General features: G+C 35.0%; 2 non-coding genes across 2 annotated transcripts; both read right to left on the reverse strand.

Moving 5' to 3' along the window:
• Nucleotides 1–9404: 9404 nt before the first annotated feature.
• TRNAA-AGC lies at nucleotides 9405–9477 on the reverse strand. The gene has a single exon. It is a non-coding gene; the product is annotated as a tRNA-Ala (tRNA).
• Nucleotides 9478–9615: 138 nt separating this feature from the next.
• On the reverse strand, nucleotides 9616–9688 carry TRNAA-UGC. Its single transcript has one exon. It is a non-coding gene; the product is annotated as a tRNA-Ala (tRNA).
• Nucleotides 9689–21268: the final 11580 nt, after the last annotated feature.

Raw genomic sequence — 21268 nt, forward strand, 5'->3', positions numbered from 1 at the left:
AACGTTATAAAACTCCACTAGAGTTTTAATCCAAGTGGGTGTTTGTTGGGTTTTATGTCCTAAAACTCATAGTTTGTAAACAAAAGCATATTTTATTTTCAATAAAGTTATTATTGTTGTTTATTCAATAAAGGTTGTTATTGAATAAAGTGAACTTTACGATCATTAATCTAAATCCAATAAACTAAGAACACTCTGGCTATAGTATGATTACTTGAACTATATGTAGAGACATAAAAGTTGATCAAGTTCAAGTATATAGTATAAGGATAAGACTGAGTACCTTATCCTGAGGACACTATGGATGCGGCCCACTTTTGTATATGATATAAACAATGCGATCACTAAAATTGTACATGTGAAGACATGTGAGTGGGGGCGTCCTATGCAATAAGTATTGCATAAGATCGGACCATGAAGAAAATCACTCTCACTTTATAATGTCGTTTACTGTTGAGACTGATTTTCTTTTCATTCGATGACCTAAGTAACTCGATCTTAATCTTGAGCTAACCATGAACTCCTTGTTTATTCGGAATTATCCTTAGATTTGCATGGGTGAGAGTGGCTCAAGTTCGCCAACTCAATAGGTCTCTCATTTCAGGGGTAAGACTGGGTAAATGGCTAAGGACGTGGGGTGCAAGATGGAATTCACTCCTACCCAGTTTTAGGGATAGAAGAGAGGTAGTTCGCTTAATTACTGACTCCACGTCTTGAATAAGGGGCCCCACCCTCTCATTGGCCTGAGAGGAATCCGGTTTACTGGTTGGACCACAAACCAATTGTTCATTAAAGGATCAGTGAGACATAAGAAACAAGAAGTAACTTCAAGGGTAAAACGGTAAATTGACCCAGCTCTAGTTACGAACAACTTGTGAAGGATCGACTTACTAATCATGGTTATATCAAATGGACAAAAATATATCTATAGTGAGGGGAGTGCAACTACTAGGCTATAGTGGAATGTTCTAGTACTTAACGAATGTTGGTTAACAAAGTTAACGAGTTTAACCGGTTAATCTTGGATCGTTGGAGCCCATGATCTATAGGTCCATTAGGTCCCTCTGGTAGCTCATATCGGACTAAACCATAGAACAGTGTGACGAGTGAGTTCGAAGTGTTCGAATTCAAATTAGGGAGAATGCACTACATATATACGATATATTTAACTGCATTTTTGTTTTATTTACGAATTAAAAAAAATAAAGAATCTGAGATATTTAAATAAAATTTAATATCTTAATCAAATATGTGTCCGAATTAATTGGGATTGGCATTTGAATTAATATTAAATATTAATTAAATATTTAATTAATCATTAAATATTACTTTAATTTTTAATTTATAATTCAAATTGATTGTTGAATCAAAATGAAGAAAGTCAAAATGTTGACTTCATTTAATGGAAAAATCCATATTAGTGGAATTTTGAGGTGTCAAAATTTTGTTTAACCAAACTTGCATGTTTGCCAAATAAACCCTACAAACTTTAGTGTCAAAATTTGGTTAACTCAAGTATGCATGCTTGCCACGTAATCCCAAACATTTGAGTGGAATTTTTAGTGTCAAAATTTGGTGATCTCAAATTTGCATGAACATTGAAATGTCTTCTTCTTGGTGAAAAACCTTGAGAAAAACCTCTCACAAACACTCTCTTCATATATACAAAATCCCTCCCAAGTTTAGTCACTCACTGGATTCCACAATCCCGTTCTAAGCCCGGAGGATAGTGGAGAAGACACTAGTGGTGGTTCGAAACCGGTTTGTGAGGAAAAAAGAAATTGAACTACAAAAGGTTAGTATTCAAACTCATTAAGTTTTAATACTCATGAACATGCTAGTTATTTACTATAATTGATGTTCTAAAAGTGCCTAAGATCCAAAACACCATCATTACAAATTTGAGTGTCATTAATGTATTTTAAGAATTTTTATTTACTTTAGATTACAATTACATAATAGTTAATTATAGTCATAAAGTATGAATGTTACAACTCTTGGAATGCCTTTAATAGTTTCATTTTGAGACTATATAAAGCCATGTATGTTGTATTTATAGGGAGACTTGGAAAATATAGATAAAGGAGCATTTGTGCTTTTCTTTAGCTAATGACTAAGTTTCTTTGCAATTATATGTAGTTTAGGTTGCATGTAGAATCATTCAAGCTCGACATGATCAATCTTGCTTGTGGAGTGATTCGAATCTCAAACAAGTGTTTTTGTGTTGAGATATTTGATCAACAAGAATCATTCAAGCTAGACATGATCGATCTTGCTTGTGGAGTGATTCGAATCTCAAACAATGTTCTTCCCTTGAGATATTCGATCAACAAGGTAATCCGAATCTTACTCTCCTTATAGTGATTCCTTAACTTATCAATATTTGTATAATTATGAACTCAAATATTTAGAAACAGTATCTTTTTAATATATTATACTACTTTTTCTATTTTTTAATGTGTCTCGAGTAGCAGACCTATCACTTCATACAAATGACAATCATGAAAAATCTAAATATAAAAACATACTCGATTACTTTCTTTAAGGCATCCCATATATACTTTCCCATTACTTGGTATACTAGATTTAGCTCGTATGAATTGTTATTGGTTTGATAACAAATAAGAACAGTCATTTTAGTATGGTAAGGATCCATATGTATCCATAAAAATTAGTTAATGCTATATTTTTCTTATATTAACCATAATATCTCTCAACCAAATCATTAGTTGAAAATGTATTTAATATTTTTCTTTTGTGCTTTTCTTCTGTTGGAATAGTCTTATGTCTCCATTCCATTTGAAAATTGATATTTGTTGGGTAATTTTAAACTTATTATTTTTGTTTGTTCATTCCACCTAATTTGTTAGTATGGTAAGGATCCATATGTATCCATATGGATCCTTACCATATGTCTCCATTCCATTTGAAAATTATAGTGGATCTATCATTTTTAGTTGCCCGTGTGTATATGTTTTCCGCACCTCAATATATCAAGTTTATCCACATATTTTTGTGCTTTATAACCTATTATTATTGTCATGTTAACTTCACATGGTCTATCACACAGTTGAAACAGCATTGCCACTAGAGTCCATGCACTCCATTGGGATAGATATGTTAAAAATTAGGCCCCTTTGATAACTATTTTGTTTTTTTTTTCTTTGTTTTTTTCAAAATTATGTATTTTATCCTTTTATTAAAAAAAAAAACATTTGAATTTTCACAAAATTTCACTCCAAACTAAGTTTTTGAAAAATATTTTTACTTATTTATTTTTTCTTTATTTTAGTTTTCCAAACCTAGATGGATATGGAGTGGCCAGTTTTCAAAACTTTCTTTGGAACAATATTTATATTGTAAAATGGGATTAACTTCCTTTAAGTTTATGTAGTTTTTTTTTATTGCTATGTTTACTTCTATCTCATGTTACTCCATTTGTATTTACTTCGTTTTATACAAAAGTTCATCGTAATTAATAAATTCATGTGCTTAATACATTCCCTAGAAAAATAAACTTGTTTGTATCCGGATAAATTACAATGAATATGGAGAAAAGAAATCCAAAAAATAAGTAGAAGGTTGAGAATTTCACTCAACCACACAATATCAAGCTTGACTAAATTGCTCACATGCAATTCTACCACACTAATGGCATGAAACTTATAAATGGCATAGATGATGGTCAGATTTTGAAGGAAAACTTCTCAACTTGAGAGATCAATTTCATTCATCACAAATCAAATTTTTACATAATAATTTGTGGGTATTTACAGTCTCCCCACAAAAGAAGTTAGTGGCCGGGATTTAATCTCGATCTTCTTGAATCTCCACAAAAGACGAAGGCAATTTGACAATTCTACCATTACAAACTTTATGAAATTAAAAATAAATAAAGTTTTCTAACAACTCATGTAATGATGCTTGCAACTTCATCTGCTCCTTCAACCGTGTAAATATTCACTTCTGAAGCTTCAAATGGTCCTTTCTCAATCTAATAAGCTTGTAACACATAAAATAATAGTTGAACTGAGCCTATCCAATTTTGTAGATGAAAAATGAATGCTTGTTGAATCTTCTTGGCCTTGGATGGTGTAATAGGTCCAGTTGGAACATTTGGAACAACGAGATCCTTATCATCTTCCCCCTCTTCAAAAAGATTATTCCTCGAATCAGAAAATCATCACCTACATCAATAAGACTCAAATCAGCAACATTGAAAGTAGGATGTGCTGAAAATTCTCATGGAAGATCATTTTATATGCATTGTTATTAATTCTTTCAAGGACTTGATAAGGGTCATCCCCTCTTGGATGTAACTTTGTCTTCCTTTGAGATGAGACTCACTCCTTGCGAAAATGTATCCAAACCCAGCTACCGGGTTGAAAAATGATTTCATTCCGTCCTTTGTTAATTCTTGAAGCAACATTGAAATTTTGTTTCTCAATTGTCTCCTTCCCCTCTTTATGCAATGTTTTGATCCCATTTGCCTTACTTGTGGCTGCTTTACTCACAAAAATATTAGAATGAATAGAAAGCAAATCAAGACACGTAAGTGGATTAAATCCATAAACAACTTCAAAAAGAGAACAATGAGTGGCAAACATTCGCCCCAAGACTTAATATTCTTACAAATAATAGCCCTAAGCAATGCTTCTAATGTTCTATTAACCATCAAAGTTTGCTCATTAATCTGAAGGTGACATGCAGTTGAAAACAATAATTTGTTACCCAATTTATAACTTAATATTCTTATGAATAATAGCTCTAACTAATGCTCCTAATATTTTATTAACCACCTCAGTTTGCTCATGAGCCTGAGGATGACATGTAGTTGAAAACAATAATTTGTTACCCAATTTATCTATCATACTTTCCAAAAGTGACTTAAAAATTTAACATCCCTATCTTTTTTTTGTGTGCAGCAAACATTGGCAACATTGACTTCAAAACTTATAAACATCGTGCTTTATGGAAAAAGTCATATGGATAGCATTTTCTCCCATATCTTGGTTTTGCAAACTAAAGTTTTCCAATAACTCCCAAACTTCATTACCTTATATAACCTCTTGGGATAAGGATTCATATAACATTTCATAAAATAAGATCTACTGATGAATTTCATAGCATTTGAAGGTCATCTAGATCATGAGCTGAAGGTAAATTACCTTAGGGGCATTGTGGTCATTTTACACAGTTTCTTGGTTTACCTACTTATCCTTATCCAATGACCACCAAATTTCATATCTAACCTCAACATACTATTGTGGGTTATTTTAACGTTACTTAAATCTCGAGCTATTTGATCGGTTCAAGGTCTTAACTCAGGGTTCTTTGGGTTTTTTTTTCATATATCCTTAATTCATACTTGGTTTAGGGTTCATATGAAAATCCAAGCGATTTCTACAAGTATTTCTTAACAAAGAGTCCAAGGTGGCTACTTGCCTCGTCGCCGACGTTTGGGATCTCTATTCTTGAGCTTCCAATATTTGAATTACTTCAAATTTCCTTCCACGTACTCCTTATTGTGTCTAGTTTATGAAACCATAATGTTTTTATGAGAATCAGTCTGGAATGGGGTTAAAATTGAGAAAACCCAAAAAAAGGTCAAATTTTGAGTTGACTTGGATAGTTTAGTTTAACTGGCCATATCATCATTTTCTTCCTCTGAACAGGAAGAAGATGCACATTTTTCGCTTCGCCGCTATCTGAAACTCGGCCTGGACAGCCACATTTACAGCATTTCTCTCCTTGATGTCTTCGTGAAACTTAAAGATGGGTGTTACAAGGAAGGGCTAGGGATTGATTTGATACCTTCTCGTAGATCGTAGCCTAAGATATTCGCTTCTAAAGTTCATCCAAAATATGATTTATCGCTGGAGATAAAAGAAAGGATTTTTTATTGGGTAGCCGATTCTAGGGATTTCAAGGCCCTATTTCTTCATTAAACCTCTTCCATATCTTATCTTCAAGCTAAAGGAATTGGTTTTGGAGGAACGTCTTTGAGTGTAGGACCTTAACTTCTAGAAATCGTTCTCGGTATGCTACTTACTCGAAACGCCAGATTTCGATCTCGTGGGTAGTTTATTCTACGACGTTTTAGCTCTCAATTCGTTCATCAAGTTTACTAAACTTCTTCCTCTGAAACTAGAGGAATCCTTAATTTGAAGGAAAAGAGATCGTAGATAGGAATTCGACTCTTATCCCTAATTTAATTTTGAAATCTATTTCCTTCAATTCGGCACTCTCTCGAGGTTATTTTTCTTCGTGGTCTTCTATGGAAGCATTCTTTGGAGGTGTAAAAACTGATTGGAATCATTTTTGCTCGACGAGTCATCATGTATCCTCGGATTGGATTTTCAAGTTTTTCTTAAAGTTCTTCAATGGCGGATTGAATTGGGGGAATGGTTTCTCGGCACTTTCAGCACTCTATTCCTTCATAGAACTTGTTGGTAATCTTGTTGAGAAACTGTAGGAATAAAATTGAAGAGAAATGGTGGAAGATTGCTCTCGAATTTGGAAGAAATCTAAGAGTAGGAGACCTATAATCTAAACGTTCATTGCCTTCAATTGGGGATCGACCTTTCTCGATTCTTATTTCGTATTGTTGCTCCTACTTCAGACTTTATAGGAGATGCTTAAACCGACTTTGAGAGCTCCAGAATCTTTGTTATTTAGAAGTTGAAAGATAAATGGTGGAGGATTGCTCTCGAATTTGGAAGAAATCTGCGAGTAGGAGACCCATAATCTAAATGCTTATTGCCTTCGATTAGGGGATCAACCTTTCTCGATTCTTATTTCGTATTGTTGCTCCTACTTCAGACTTTATAGGAGGAGCTTAAACCGACATTGAGAGCTCTAGAATCTTCGTTATTTAGAGATCGAACTCTCTGGATAATTTTTCGGAGATATCAACTCCGATCATAGCCTTACCGACCTTGGCCTTGAATACTAGTCGTTGGATGTGATGATCCGTGCGTGTTCGTTCTAGATCTTATCAAAATTTGGAGGAGATCCAACAGTTGAGATTTGAGTTTGAAGGATTTTGCTCGGATGGTCACTGTAGATGCTCTGATTCTAATTAGAGTGGCATTTCTCTAATTATCCATTCTTTCAGGGGTATTTTGGTAATTTTCCACTTTTCGAATATTTTATTATTATTTTTCTCGAAAAAAAATCCATAATTTTTCTACAAATTCCTCATTGCTTTTTGATCATTTCCCCCTTATTTTGAATCTTGAGATTTCTTCTAGATAAGGAATTACAAATCCGGAATGATTTTTTATAATTGATAAAATGACTTTTTTGCCGTTTTCATTTACTTTTTCATTTCCAATCCTTTTTAAAAGGCCTTTTAACTCCTTGAAATCACTTGTTAGGGTACTCAATTGACTAAGTCCCTTGTTCTTGCTTAAAACTTTAATTTTTTTCCTTTCTATCCTTTGGGTCTTTCATGAGTGGCTTATTCTTATGGGAGATAATTTTCTTCATGTTTGGGGTGTTACATATACATACTCGTTACAAATACAAAATAAGAAGCATACTCAAAAGAAGAACAAAAAATACTATTTTAAAAACAGAGGTTAGTCCATGGCCACACTCCAATGTCTGCTCTCATCCACGACCAACTCTTAGTTACTTGAAAAAAAAAATGATAAACATGGAGTGAGTAAAACTTAGTAAGTAGCCTACTAATAGGGTCTTAATCGCGACCTTAAGCTAGGATATTACTTCTTGTTATGTTTACAGGATCTTGTAGCTAAGAGGTCATCGTGTCATGTGTCATGTATCATATACTGATCTTGAAAACCTTCCTCTAAAATAACCTTCAATTTTCTCCCCATGAACACATGAGTGATGTCGTCATAATCATGTAAGCCTACTGGTAAATCGTGGTGCAGGACATTCTCCCCATGAACACATCAATGTTGCTAAGTTGAGTCCCTTTGAAGGTGATGATTTTTCTGATTCGATGACGAATCCTGAAGAGGGGATGATGATAAGAATCACGGTGTACATTCTACTTTCAATGTTACAGAGTTGAGTTCTTTTGATGTAGGTGATGATTTTTTTGATTCGAGGACGAATCCTTTTGAAGAGGGGGATGATGATAAAAATCACGGTGTTCCAACTAGACATTTTACACAACCCAAGGCCAAGAAGATTCAACAAGCATTCATGCTTCATCTACAAAATTGGATAGGCTAGGTTCAACCATCATTTCATGTGTTACTAGCTGATTCGTTTGAGTCAATACCATTTGGAGATTCAAAAGTAAATATTTGCACAGTTGAAATAGCGGATGAAGTTGCAAGCATCATTTCATAATGGTTAGAAAACTTTATTTATTATTTTAATTTCATAAAGTTTGTAATGCTCAAATTGACTTCGTCTTCTGTGGAGATTTAAAGGGATCGAGATTAAATCACGGGCACTAACTTTTTTTGTGGGGAGACTATAAATACCCACAAATTATTATGTAAAAGCATGTTTGTGATCAATGAAATTGATCTCTCAAGTTTAGAGGTTCCCTCTTATAGAAATCTGACCATATCTTTGTCGTTTTTAAGTTTCATGCAATTCCTGTGGTAGATTGCATCTGAGATATTTAATCAAGCCTTGATCAAGTTTGATGGTGGAGTGACTCAATTTAGAAAAAGGTTTCAAATCTTGCTTCTCACTCTTCAACTGTAATACAAACAAAGGTACAAAGTAACACTAACAAAGGTACAAAGTAATACAAACAAAAGTACAAAGTAACACTAACAAAGGTACAAAGTAACACAAACAAAGGTACAAAGTAATACAAACAAAGGTACAAAGTAACACTAACAAAGATACAAAGTAACACTAACAAAGATACAAAGTAACACTAACAAAGGTACAAAGTAATACAAACAAAGGTACAAAGTAACACTAACAATGGTACAAAGCTCATAAAAGTTTTTTTAATCTAAAATACCATTGAACAGTCTTTTCAGTCTCATATAGGCTTTGAGTAATACAAACAAAGGTACAAAGTACAAAGTAACACTAACAAAGGTACAAAGTAATACAAACAAAGGTACAAAGTAACACTCACAAAGGTACAAAGCTCATAAAAGTTTTTTTAATCTAAAATACCATTGAACATTCTTTTCAGTCTCATATAGGCTTTGTTCCCAAATTTTATATTATTGTGATAGAAAAAACTATAAATGACCATTATATTCATTGGTCAGATATTGCAATTGTGAAGAAGTGAAAAGGACTATAAATGACCATTATATTCATTGGTCAGATATTGCAATTGTGAAGAAGTGAAGAAGTCCTCCTTATATAAGTATCTTTTCTTTTTCTCTCCTACCCACCTTATACATAACATGTTAAATTAACTCATACTGAAAAAAATCATTTCTTTCTTTTGGAGATGCGGGGTATCGATCCCCGTACCTCTCGCATGCTAAGCGAGCGCTCTACCATTTGAGCTACATCCCCACAATTTATGCATCACAAAACCCTAAATTTTTCATCATCAATAATAGTGAAAATGAAGAAATATTGCTACACAACAGGTCATGAATAAGGAAAAATTTGAAAAGAAACAATATATTTAATAATAGATAATCTTATTTTTAGAGATGCGGGGTATCGATCCCCGTACCTCTCACATGCAAAGCGAGCGCTCTACCATCTGAGCTACATCCCCATGATTCTTACATCATAAAACCCTATTAATGTCCCATCATCAATAATAGTGAAAATAAAAAAATATCAAAATATTAATAACAAATAGTTTAGATATCCCCACAATTCTTACGTCACAAAGTCCTATGCATCTCGTCATCAGTAATAGTGAAAATTAAAAACTATCCCAGCTCATTATGTCCTAAATAAGAAAAAATTGAAAAGAAATAATATATTTAATAATCGATTCAATTGAAGATGCAAGGTATTGAGCCTCATACTTTCCACATGGGAAATGAACGCTATACCATTCGAACTACATCCCTACGATTTTTACATCAAAAAACCCTAAACATCCCTTCATCAATAATTGTGAAAATGAAAAAGTATATATGCATATTATGTCATAAATAAGGAAATATTGAAAATGAAGAAATATCACTACTCAACATGTCATGAATAAGGAAAAATTGAAAAGAAGTAATTTTCAATAATAGTGACATGAAAAACTATCCCTGCTCATTATGTCGTATCCACATTAGAAGTGAGCGCTCTACTATCTGAGCTACATCCCCATACTACAATCTCTTGAAGGGGCATTTTGAGAATCAAACTCGAGACCTCTCACTCCCAGAGCGAGAATCATACCACTAGACCAAATGCCCTTGTTATACCACTTAAAACGTATGTATGAAGCCTTAGGCCTAGGTATTAAGTTTGTATTTTTTCGTATTGCAGGAAACACGTGAAGTCCTCAGAGGTAGAATGTGTCTTGGAGAATAAAGCCTTGGGATGGGATATTGTATTAAGAGCATGATGGTAAGTATAAAATGTTGAATATGAAGTTAGGTTGATGTCGAATATGAAGTCCTTCGATAAAAAAGGAATTAGACATAAGGGCATTTCAAGAATTGAACTCAAATTGCACCACAAGTGAGAATCATACCACTAAACTAAATGTCTTTTCTTGAACACCCAATATTTTTAACTTCTACTTAAATATATTTTTCTCTCATGAAAAGTTGAATTGTTATAATATAAAAGGGTTATCAAACAACCCAACAAAAGAAACAAACTAATCAATTTGGGTTGGATTGATTCGGTTTAGTTCATCAGTTTGTTTGATTTAATTTTTCTATTTTGTCTCATATGACAAGAAAATAAAGTTGTATTGAATGCACCTTAGTTTCATTTATGACAAACTCATATGAAACATAATTGCATTAATAGTACTCAGAGTTGGAGTCTATAAGCATTTCATAAACTTTCGTGCAATTCATGCTTTATTAAAGATGAGATAAAATTTGGGGAACTTTAAATTACTTCATGTGGAGCTTCAATTACTATATGCTAGTTACAATCTTTAGGATTAATTAATTGGACACAAATTCATGAATTTAGGGAATTTTTTGTGTAATTATCAACTACAACTTATGTTTTCAAATTTTTAGGACATAATTTAGGTAGTTGTTTTTATGAGTCGTAAACTTGTTTCTTTGCATAATATGGATTTAGTTGAACTATTATTATCGATAAGATGGAGAAAGAAATTGTCTTTGAAATGACTAATAGACTTAGGTTCATCGTTGTTGTTTTTTAACTTGTGATTTTGCAGAAAGTTTAACTAATATGAACTGTCATGTCACAAGAACTTTAAAGTAAATCAAGAATATACCCTAAACATCATTCAAGATGGCAATAAAATGGAGTTAAATTGAACGCACTTTAGTTTCATGTTTGGCGTGTTTAAGATAAAGCATAATTGTCTTAATGATCTTAAGAGAAATTCCTATTTTATTAGAGGAGACCAACTTTATTTAAGGTACTAGGAGTTCAAGAATCTGGATTTGAATCTGGTTAAGAAACCGTAAGATTTGAAAGTTTTGAATTCTAGACCAAATTTGTATCTAATTATTTCTTTTTATGACTAATTATAAATTAAGAGAAAAATATTTTTGTAAAGATAGATTAAACTCTAAAGCTTTGGTGACAAAACCATGTTTAGACTAGCAGTTTAAAGTCAGGAGATGCGGTCACAGGTGTGATTATTTTGGATGGGTTCGTATGAGGGAGCCTTCAAAGGTTGTGCACTCACAGATGGGGTTGTTATGCAGCGTTAGTCTGTCTTTGTGTTTGAGTTTTTTTTTTTTTTTTTTTTTGTAATTCTATCCCAAACACTTTTTTTTTTGTTTGGATAAATTTGAACAACACCGTCTTATAATTTAATTTAATTTTATATTTAATGTGGTGTTGTTTTTTCAATCTTATTTTAATTTTACAGCATTATTTTATATTAATTTACTTTTATTTTTATTTGTTTTAACTTTCAATTTTAGTTTCTATTTGAGTTTTGAACCCTTGAAATTTGGGTTGTGACAGATTGGTATCAGAGCAGCCGGATTTTAAATTATATAGATTTTTTCTTAAGATAAAGAGTCGTATATCTCTATGACTCACCTCGATGACACGTCTCTCCGCGACCAAGTAAGCAGTCTAACCCTATTTTGTAGTATATGATATGTTGTAAAACTTGTATGAATTTATTGTATGTTTTGATTTTCGTGGTAGTTATAAAATGTCCTTGGACATTAAAGAGTGAACGTTAACTATATAAGACCATAATGGATCAACGTTATAGTGTCTAGATATGGTGAGGAGGAAAAGAGTGGTCATGAGATATATGACTAGCCTTAGGAAAACAGAGAGTTTTCGTTGCAGAGTGCGAGACATCTAATCCATGAAATTTTGGTACTAGAAATGAAGAAACTGGAGATGGTCCCCAAACGTCTATATGGACCATTTCCAATCGCACTTTCTTTGGTTCTCTAGCAATTTTTGTGAAGCTAACTCGTTTATATTTTTCCATAACGCAGCTCTCACAAACACCCATATCAATAGATTTTAGGCCTTCTAAAACTCCATTTGCACCCATCATCTTCATTTCTTTGATGCTCATATGTTCAAGTCTATTGACACTGCTGTAGGGTGCATAAACATGGTTGTTGTTGCTGTTACTTGAATTGGAAGCACTCTTAGCAACAGCAACCATGTTTATACACTCTACATTAGTGTATAGGGTTCCCGATTTTAGGTCATGCTACCACCATGACACCCTTCACAATATTCCCAAAACTCTTTCCAAACTCGGCTGCATAACCTGTGCTATCCAACTGACAAATAGAGATTAGATTCTTCTTGAGATCAGGAATATATCTGACATCCTATAATATCCACACACTCATTTCCTGTTAGAGTTTATATGTAGACATCTTTATTCCCTTCAATCTCCAACGTTTTGTTGTCGGCAATATACACCTTCCTAACATTTCCTTATTGGAAATTTTGAAACAATTCCTTACTTGGATTCGAATGAAACGATGCAACTGAATCTAAAATCCAAAATTCAATTGGGCTGTTCATGCTAAGGATTAAAGCATTCTCAGTATCTTCTGCTGAATATATGGAATTATCGTTATCTTCAAATTTGTGATTTTTCTTCTCATCAATTTTGTACGATCTGTTCGAAAGTGTTATTTTTCTTCACAATTTCAACACTTTACATTTTGTTTGTTTGGAGATTTTTCTCAGTTTCTTAATTTTGATCGCCCATGTTTGTTTGGGCTCTTTGATTTACTTCTTCCCCTTTGATCAACAATGAGAGCATTGCCTGATGAATCTTCAATTTCCCGTTTGGGCTTTCGCTGACATCTCAAATTTCACTAAATTTCAGTTTAATAGATCCTCGTGAACTGTTGATTGCAGCAACAACAGTATACCACGACTCGAGTAAAGATGACATCAAAATCAATGCTTTAATCTTATTTTTTAACATAATTTCCACCCAACTCAATTGACTTACAATCATGTTGAACTAATTTATATTGATCTGCAACAAATCAACATTTGTAGATTGAACAACCTCTGCATCAAATACACCTTGTTCATAGCCGACATATTTTCGTACATATTTAACAACACCTTCAATAGGCCCGATGTCGTCTTCTCTTTGATGTTGAACGTCATGTTTCTGGACAGCGTCAACCACATTAACCCTATAGCATGACAATTCTTGAGCTTCCACTCCTCCGTGGTCATGGTATCCGGCTTCACCCTCAAAAGGGGTTTCTGAATATTTTTCTTGTACAGATAATCTTCAATCTGCATCTTCTAGAAATTGATATCAAATCCATCAAACTTTTCAATTCTTGAACTTTCCATCTTCACAGATCGTGGTGAATCTTTCCTCGCTCTAATACTAGTTATTAGGATCACACAACATCGCACACAGTTGATCTAAATGAACACAAAAAACATGATAGAGAAAATGTAAGAAGAAATATTCTAATGGTTTTGTATTAATGACTTCAGGGTTGCAAATAGAGGATATGGAGAATGAGAAATGTACATTTAGGAAGCACCGAAAAATTGACTAATGGGTATATATATGATTTCAGTTTATTATATATAGCTTCACTATATGTAAACGCCTACTATATAGTTAGCCTTCATATCCAACATTCTAGAGCCCAAATAGTCAGGGATTGACATTCTGCTAGAACACAAAGTCATTTACATGCCCCTAGAAAATGCCTAGTAGTAATGGAGTCTAACCCAATGATCATTCAGACAAACATCCATCAACCAAGAGGGGTGAAAATGATGATGATAGTACAGTTGAGAAAGAATCTTAGCCATGATGAATCTACACTTGCTGCCATTGTTGTATTTGAAAAGGGGAAGTGCAAGTGTGCGAACCTCAACAAAAACTTTATTTCCACTACATGAACACCACGACCCAAAACAAGAAGGTCAAATATTGGGTTTAACTCCACCAAGAGAGATAAATCACAAGATTAGTTTTATGTCGCCTGCCACAAACAGATGTCATGCGGCTCAGCCTGAGCTAGTTTAATTCTACAAATAGCAAAATGGCATGTTCACAGTCGGGTTTATTTGACCTCCAAAAGCTCTTGTCAGTGATCACTCAAATGCTTGGCAAAGACACCAAGCCAACACCTCTACTAAAGAAGGGAGACAAAAACAAACCACTAAAGCAACACATGTTCACGCAAAAATACCAACCATACGAATGAAGAGAAGGGTCGACCACAATAATTTCAAAGCAAATAGAGAATTATAATAAGTTAAGGTCAGATCAACATTGAGTTCAAAGCAACAAGAACCAAAGACTGGTGCGAAAATTCTATGGACTAGTCGAAGTTATACACAAGATTAGAAAGACATCATATAAAATCCAATTGCTCCTATGGATACAGACTAACCCTGTTGTCCACGTCAGTAACTTGAAACGTTATTATTCCGACCAAGAAAACATCAAGTAGAAGCAAGTGGTATCACGTCATGCAAAGAAGAAAATGTTTCAAGCAAAGAAAGTAGGAAAGACACCAATAGAGAAGAGTTGAAGAGTTAACAAACCGAGAAGTGATTTTCAACAGCTTCTAGTAGGTTGGAAAAGACTCCTCAATACTGAGATCAGCTAGAAGCGCATCGCGAGACCTAAAGTCAGCCTCATCCTACAACGTTGAGTTTATGAAGAGCCGGTTGATAGAGATATTGACAAATTGTGTAAGGGCAGATGTCGCGGTCATGATTGGCCAAGGCGTGTTGCCTGTGGCTGCATGTTAGACGACTCAGCTATTCTTGTAAACGATTTGTGGTTCATGGTGGCATGCTCATTCCAAACCCCTTTTACTTGCATTCATCTTAGATAGGCTTTTACTATTATTGTTGTGCCAATACGGGGTGTATGATTAGTCATCAAAATCATATCTACACCCATCATTACTAAAATGTCCCAAAATGTACTATGGGAGAACGTGACCAGTTGTTGTTTGTTCACTTTTAGCTTATAACATTACTCTATTTGAAATTGTTTTTAACGTATTTCCTCGCTCACGTTTTCTAAAATATTTCTTCTAAACGTGATTCGAGCATACACCGTTATTGTTCCTTCAGTCTAAATTTTGCATGGTTGACTTGTTCATTGGATTAGAACAAATGTCACATAATAAGTGTCTCACTACTGCAAGAGTGCGATTGTGACACTTGTCTTCCGTTCAGTTGTGGGCTGCATCTTCTGACTAGTTACGTGCTTCTGACTAGTTACGTGAGTTTGGCTTGGAGCATACATGTAGATTGAAAAAGAAATGGTTGGATGCGGACTGCGAATAAGGGTTGGGCCACGGAAGGATTGTGACCACAGATGACCTATGTAGAAAATTTGTACTCCTTTCCTAAAACCTTTAGCAAACAACATACCCAAAACAGATGCGCTACACCTCGTCTCACCCCCCCGGAGCATATGGATCCACCCAATCGATGAACACTCAAACCAAACTCGCCCATACTTTTTGGCATAGGGACGTGAGAACCAATCCGAGTAATCTATAGTGGGGAGACCCCTTAAAGCAACAAACGAGAATGACTAGGTTGATAGCAAGGTTAAAGAAAATGTGAGTATAAAAAGACGTATCGCATAACCGTCCCTGTAAGCAGCTTCATTCTTTCTTGATCTATGCACCGACTTTATGAAAAAAATCAGTCTTTCTGCTAAAAGTGTGACTGTTGAGTATGGATAAGCGAACCTCTTGGTTCGGGGGAAACCGGAGATGTTGGCTAAGAAAACTAAGCAGGCAAGTACAGGACGGACAAAATGCACATACAAATTGATTGACATGATCCCTCTCTCTCTCTCTTTGGCTAGTTTGCTAGCTACGCGATAAGCGGGAAAGCATACCAGGCAAGGAAAGAAAGGCTGCTCGATCTCCTGTAAGGCCAACCCTCAACGGCGAGCTCAACAGGCAATGCTATAAGTTCAATAGAAGTCCAAGGTTTCGTCTACTACGGACCTGGAAGCTCTTGGAGGAGCTAACATGAAATGAGAAATACATTCGATTACGACAACTAATAGATAGCGAACTTTTTGGTAGAAACTGATTGATCCCTTGGCTCCGGCAAGAAAAGGAAAAGGTAGTCGTAATCCTACCTTTTCCGTCGGACGAGAGGAAAGTTTGAGCTGAAAGATTGAATCACACTTGGTAAGAAAGGCGGGCTTAGCAGTTTTCTCCAAACGTATAAACAAAAAGAGGATATCGATACGCATACATTCTCGCATGGAAAAACCTAGCTGAACCGGATTAAGGGTTCTAACCTAGTTCGACTGACCTTCTTTGGCTAGCCCCCGCACCTTGTAATGAGGTCAACCCGTATGTGCTTTTTCTTTTCGTTTAGCGAGATAACTTACCAGCTCTTTCAGCTCGTAGCAGGAGTATGAAAAGTGGAATCCTCATCTTGAGTCGAGTCCGCATTGCCATACGAATCGACATCAGCCAAACCACGGGCTCCTATTTTTTCTTTAACGAAAGCGGATTTAACAGTTTCAATAAAACCAACCTCTTTTAAAGAAGGAGTCGCTCTACCTTGATCATTGTGGACATACGCAGCTCCCACTTTACCTTTCCCTACCGTGAAAAGGAAAGTTCCCTCACGATAGGCCCTCCCAGCTCCCGAACGTCTTTCAATCAATCAAGAGAGGTATAGAATAGTACAACAAACCAACAAGACAAGAATGGACTCATAAGATGGGCAGTCAGGGAATCGATTTCATTTGTGTTATCCGCCAAGGAAATGATCAAGGAATTCTCTATACACGGCTGAGAGATGACCATATTGTTGCACATCCCTAATAAAGTACCGTAGGCAAGAGGAGCTTTTGAAAATGAAAGCGTGTAAAACTCAGATCCACTTTCTCTTCAATTCGTGAACTTCAGATCTGATCTTCCTTTCATCTCCGGGTGACTGAGAGAGAATTTAGGCCTGGCGTGCATCCTATTCAGTCAACAATAAGGTACAAAGAGGATTGATTAAATGGGCTTGAAGTACCATTATCGTTAGGTCGAAGATCTCTACTAGGTTTAGTGCACTTTGGTAGTTGCGAATGTTGCCGTAATCGAATGTCTTTCTCATTCGACATTCTCTCTTACCAAGCACTCATACTCGCCAGGGTTGAGGAGACAGTCCGTCAGCTAATTGGGCTTCGAGATTGCGTATACGCGAAAAGAGCTCGCTTTCGACTTTCTACCTCAACGTTTTGTGCTCGGTTCTGGTTCAGGAAAGGGTATGATCTCTTTCATTGGAGCACATTGATGCCGAAGGAGTCTTCGGAACCGGTGGAGAGGCTATTATGACTTCAGGCTATTCAAATAGCATGACTGATACCACAAAGAAAGGATATTTAAGTCACACTCGTGGAATTGCTTTTTCATAATAATTATCTCAATATATGATACAAAAAACTGATGACTGATAAGGTAAGAGGTTTTAAAAGACAAAAGAATGACAATTCTAGGTGTGATAGAAAAGGATAACTTTTTTTTTTTAGTGTGCGCGGTTCGGTTCAAATCTATGGTTCTCTGAAACTTTTTCATCGGTTATTTGGGCGCATCTTCCGGGATTGTGATAATAGATAACCTATGTGGCCACATTTAAAACCATATTATCTTGCATAATTCATTTTGATATAATATTGTTGGGGGCATTTTGAGAATCAAACTTGAGACCTTTCACACTCAAAACGATAATCATACCACTAGACCAAATGCCTTTTGCAGCAGATCTATAATTCTTAGTTGCTAGTCTATGTGCCTCAATAGATGAAATTTATTTAAGTAGTGCATTGCCACGAATTCCTTTTGGTTAGGCCTTATTGAAAATTATTTTAGTACCTTATATAAGGTACAAAGTGGATTGATTAAATGGGTTTGAAGTACCATTATCGTTAGGTCAAAGATCTCTACTAGGTTTAGTGCACTTTGGTAGTTGCAAATGTTGCCGTAATCGAATGTCTTTCTCATTCGACATTCTCTCTTACCAAGCACTCATACTCGCCAGGGTTGAGGAGACAGTCCGTGAGNGATCATTCAGAAAAACATCCATCAATCAAGAGGGTTGAAAATGATGTCGATACTATACGATATATACGATATATTTAACCGCATTTTTGTTTTATTTACGAATTAAACAAAAAGAGAGAATCTGAGATATTTAAATAAGATTTAATATCTTAATTAAATATGAGGAGGAATTAATTGCGATTGTCATTTGAATTAATATTAAATTTGTAATTAAAAAATTTAATTACTTTATTTGAAATTAATAATTCAAATTGATTATTAAATCAATATGAAAAAAGTCAACATGTTAGTGGAATTTTGAGGTGTCAAAATTTGGTTTAATCAAACTTGCATGCATGCTTGTCACATAATCCCAAACATTTGAGTGGAATTTTGAGTGTCAAAATTTTGTGATCTCAAATTTGCATGAACATGCAAACATGACTCTATAAATAGAGGGATCATAATACATGAAAGGTCTTCTTATTGGAGAAAAACCTTGAGAAAAACCTCTCACAAACACTCTCTTCATATATACAAAATCTCTCACAAGTTTAGTCATTCACCGGATTCCACAATCCCGTTCTAAGGCCGGAAGATAGTGGAGAAGACACTAGTGGTGGTTCGAAACCGGTTCGTGAGGAAAAAGGAATTTAAACTACAAAAGGTTAGTATTCAAACTCATCAAGTTTTAATACTTATGAACATGCTAGTTATTTACTATAATTGACGTTCTAAAAGTTCCTAAGATTCAAATTGCTTCCTCATGTGTTATATTAACACATTCATACTCAACTTCTTCCTCTGAAGCTACAGGAATCCTTAATTTGAAGGAAAAGAGATCGTAGATAGGAATTCGACTCTTATCTCTAATTTAATTTTGAAACCTATTTCCTTTAATTCAACACGCTGTTGAGGTTATTTTTCTTCGTGGTCTTCTATGGAAGCATTCCTTGGAGGTGCAGAAACTTATTGGAACCATTTTTGCTCGACGAGTCATCATGTATCCTCGGATTGGATTTTCAAGTTTTTCTTCAAGTTCTTCAATGGCGGATTGAATTGGGGGAATGGTTTCTAGGCACTTTCAACACTCTATTACTCCATAGAACTTTGGGTAATCTTGTTGAGAAACTGTAGGAATAAGTTTGAAGAGAAATGGTGGAGGATTGCTCTCGAATTTGGAAGAAATCTAAGAGTAGAAGACCTATAATCTAAACGCTTATTGCCTTCGATTGGGGGATCGACCTTTCTCGATTATTATTTCGTACTTTTGCTCCTACTTCAGACTTTATAGGAGATGCTTAAACCGACATTGAGAGCTCCAGAATCTTCGTTATTTAGAAGTTCGAAGAGAAATGGTGGAGGATTGCTCTCGATTTTGGAAGAAATCTGAGAGTAGGAGGCCCATAATCTAAACACTTATTGTCTTTGATTAAGGGATCAAACTTTCTCAATTCTTATTCCGTATTGTTGCTCCTACTTCAGACTTTATAAGAGGAGCTTAAACCGACATTGAGAGCTCTAGAATCTTCGTTATTTAGAGATCGAACTTTCTGGATAATTTTTCGGAGATATCAACTCCGATCATAGCCTTACCGACCTTGGCTTTGAATACTAATCGTTGGATGTGATGATCCGTGCATGTTCGTTCTAGATCATATCAAATTTTGGAGGAGATCTAATGGTCTAGATCATAATCATGTAATCCTACTGGTAAATCGTGGTGCAGGAAATCTCATTTAGCTGATGAGAAAGGTAGGCCTATCATAACATCCAGCTCATGATACATATTGCAGGACATCCTACCTAAAGAGGAGGTCTTTTATTACACATCGTAATAGCAGATAATGGTTACTTATGGGTATGGATCCTAGAAACTTATTTAGCATGTTATTCACATAGTTCTAGGTACTTGGTACATGGATTATTGATGAACCTAGGTTTATACATAATGTCTTGGGTTAAGCTTTAGGAGTTGAGGTTTTAGCTTAGGAAAACATTAGAGGGTAACCTAACATGGACTGATTCGTGTGTAAATCTACTAGCACTATGAGGACCTCTTTCCTTCACCAAACTTATGGGTAAACTTATTTAAAAGGTCCAGGAATAAGCTTGCTTCTTGCCCCTAATTGTCTACCCTAATTCATAATTTAGTTACGAATTTTCCACTACCATTGAAACATCTAGAATTTCTATAATTTCATTCTTTATTTTTCTGAATCTTCTGCCAGAAAAGTCTTCTCCGATCGGAGCCTTCCTTTTTTAAGCACCTTGTAATTATTGTTCTATAAAAAATTGAATGATTCTGGAAGTTTATAAAAATTAGAAAAAGTACCATTTTCTCAATGTTTTTTCAATTGTACTTGTTCTTTGCTTCTAGATACAACTTAGTAGGGATTATACGCGGTCTCTTATTGGAGACCTTGAGTGTTGCAAATTCTCCTCTCCTTTGAAAACTTTCGGTCATCGAAAGTGCTTATTCTAAAATAGGTCAGGGTACAAGGTTCTTATTTGCCTTCTGTTTCCCAAGTGGCTTCTTCTACTCTATGATTCTTCCATAGGATCTTAACAAGAGCGATTTTCTTGTTTCTCAATCTTTTGACTTTCTTGTCTATTATTTGAATCGGGTCTTCTTTACACGTTAGGTCATCTCTCATGAAGAGAGTTTCATGAGCCAGTACGTGCGAAGG

Source organism: Cucurbita maxima, unplaced genomic scaffold, assembly GCF_002738345.1.
Source record: "Cucurbita maxima cultivar Rimu unplaced genomic scaffold, Cmax_1.0 Cma_Scf00271, whole genome shotgun sequence".
Classification (NCBI taxonomy): Eukaryota; Viridiplantae; Streptophyta; class Magnoliopsida; order Cucurbitales; family Cucurbitaceae; genus Cucurbita; species Cucurbita maxima.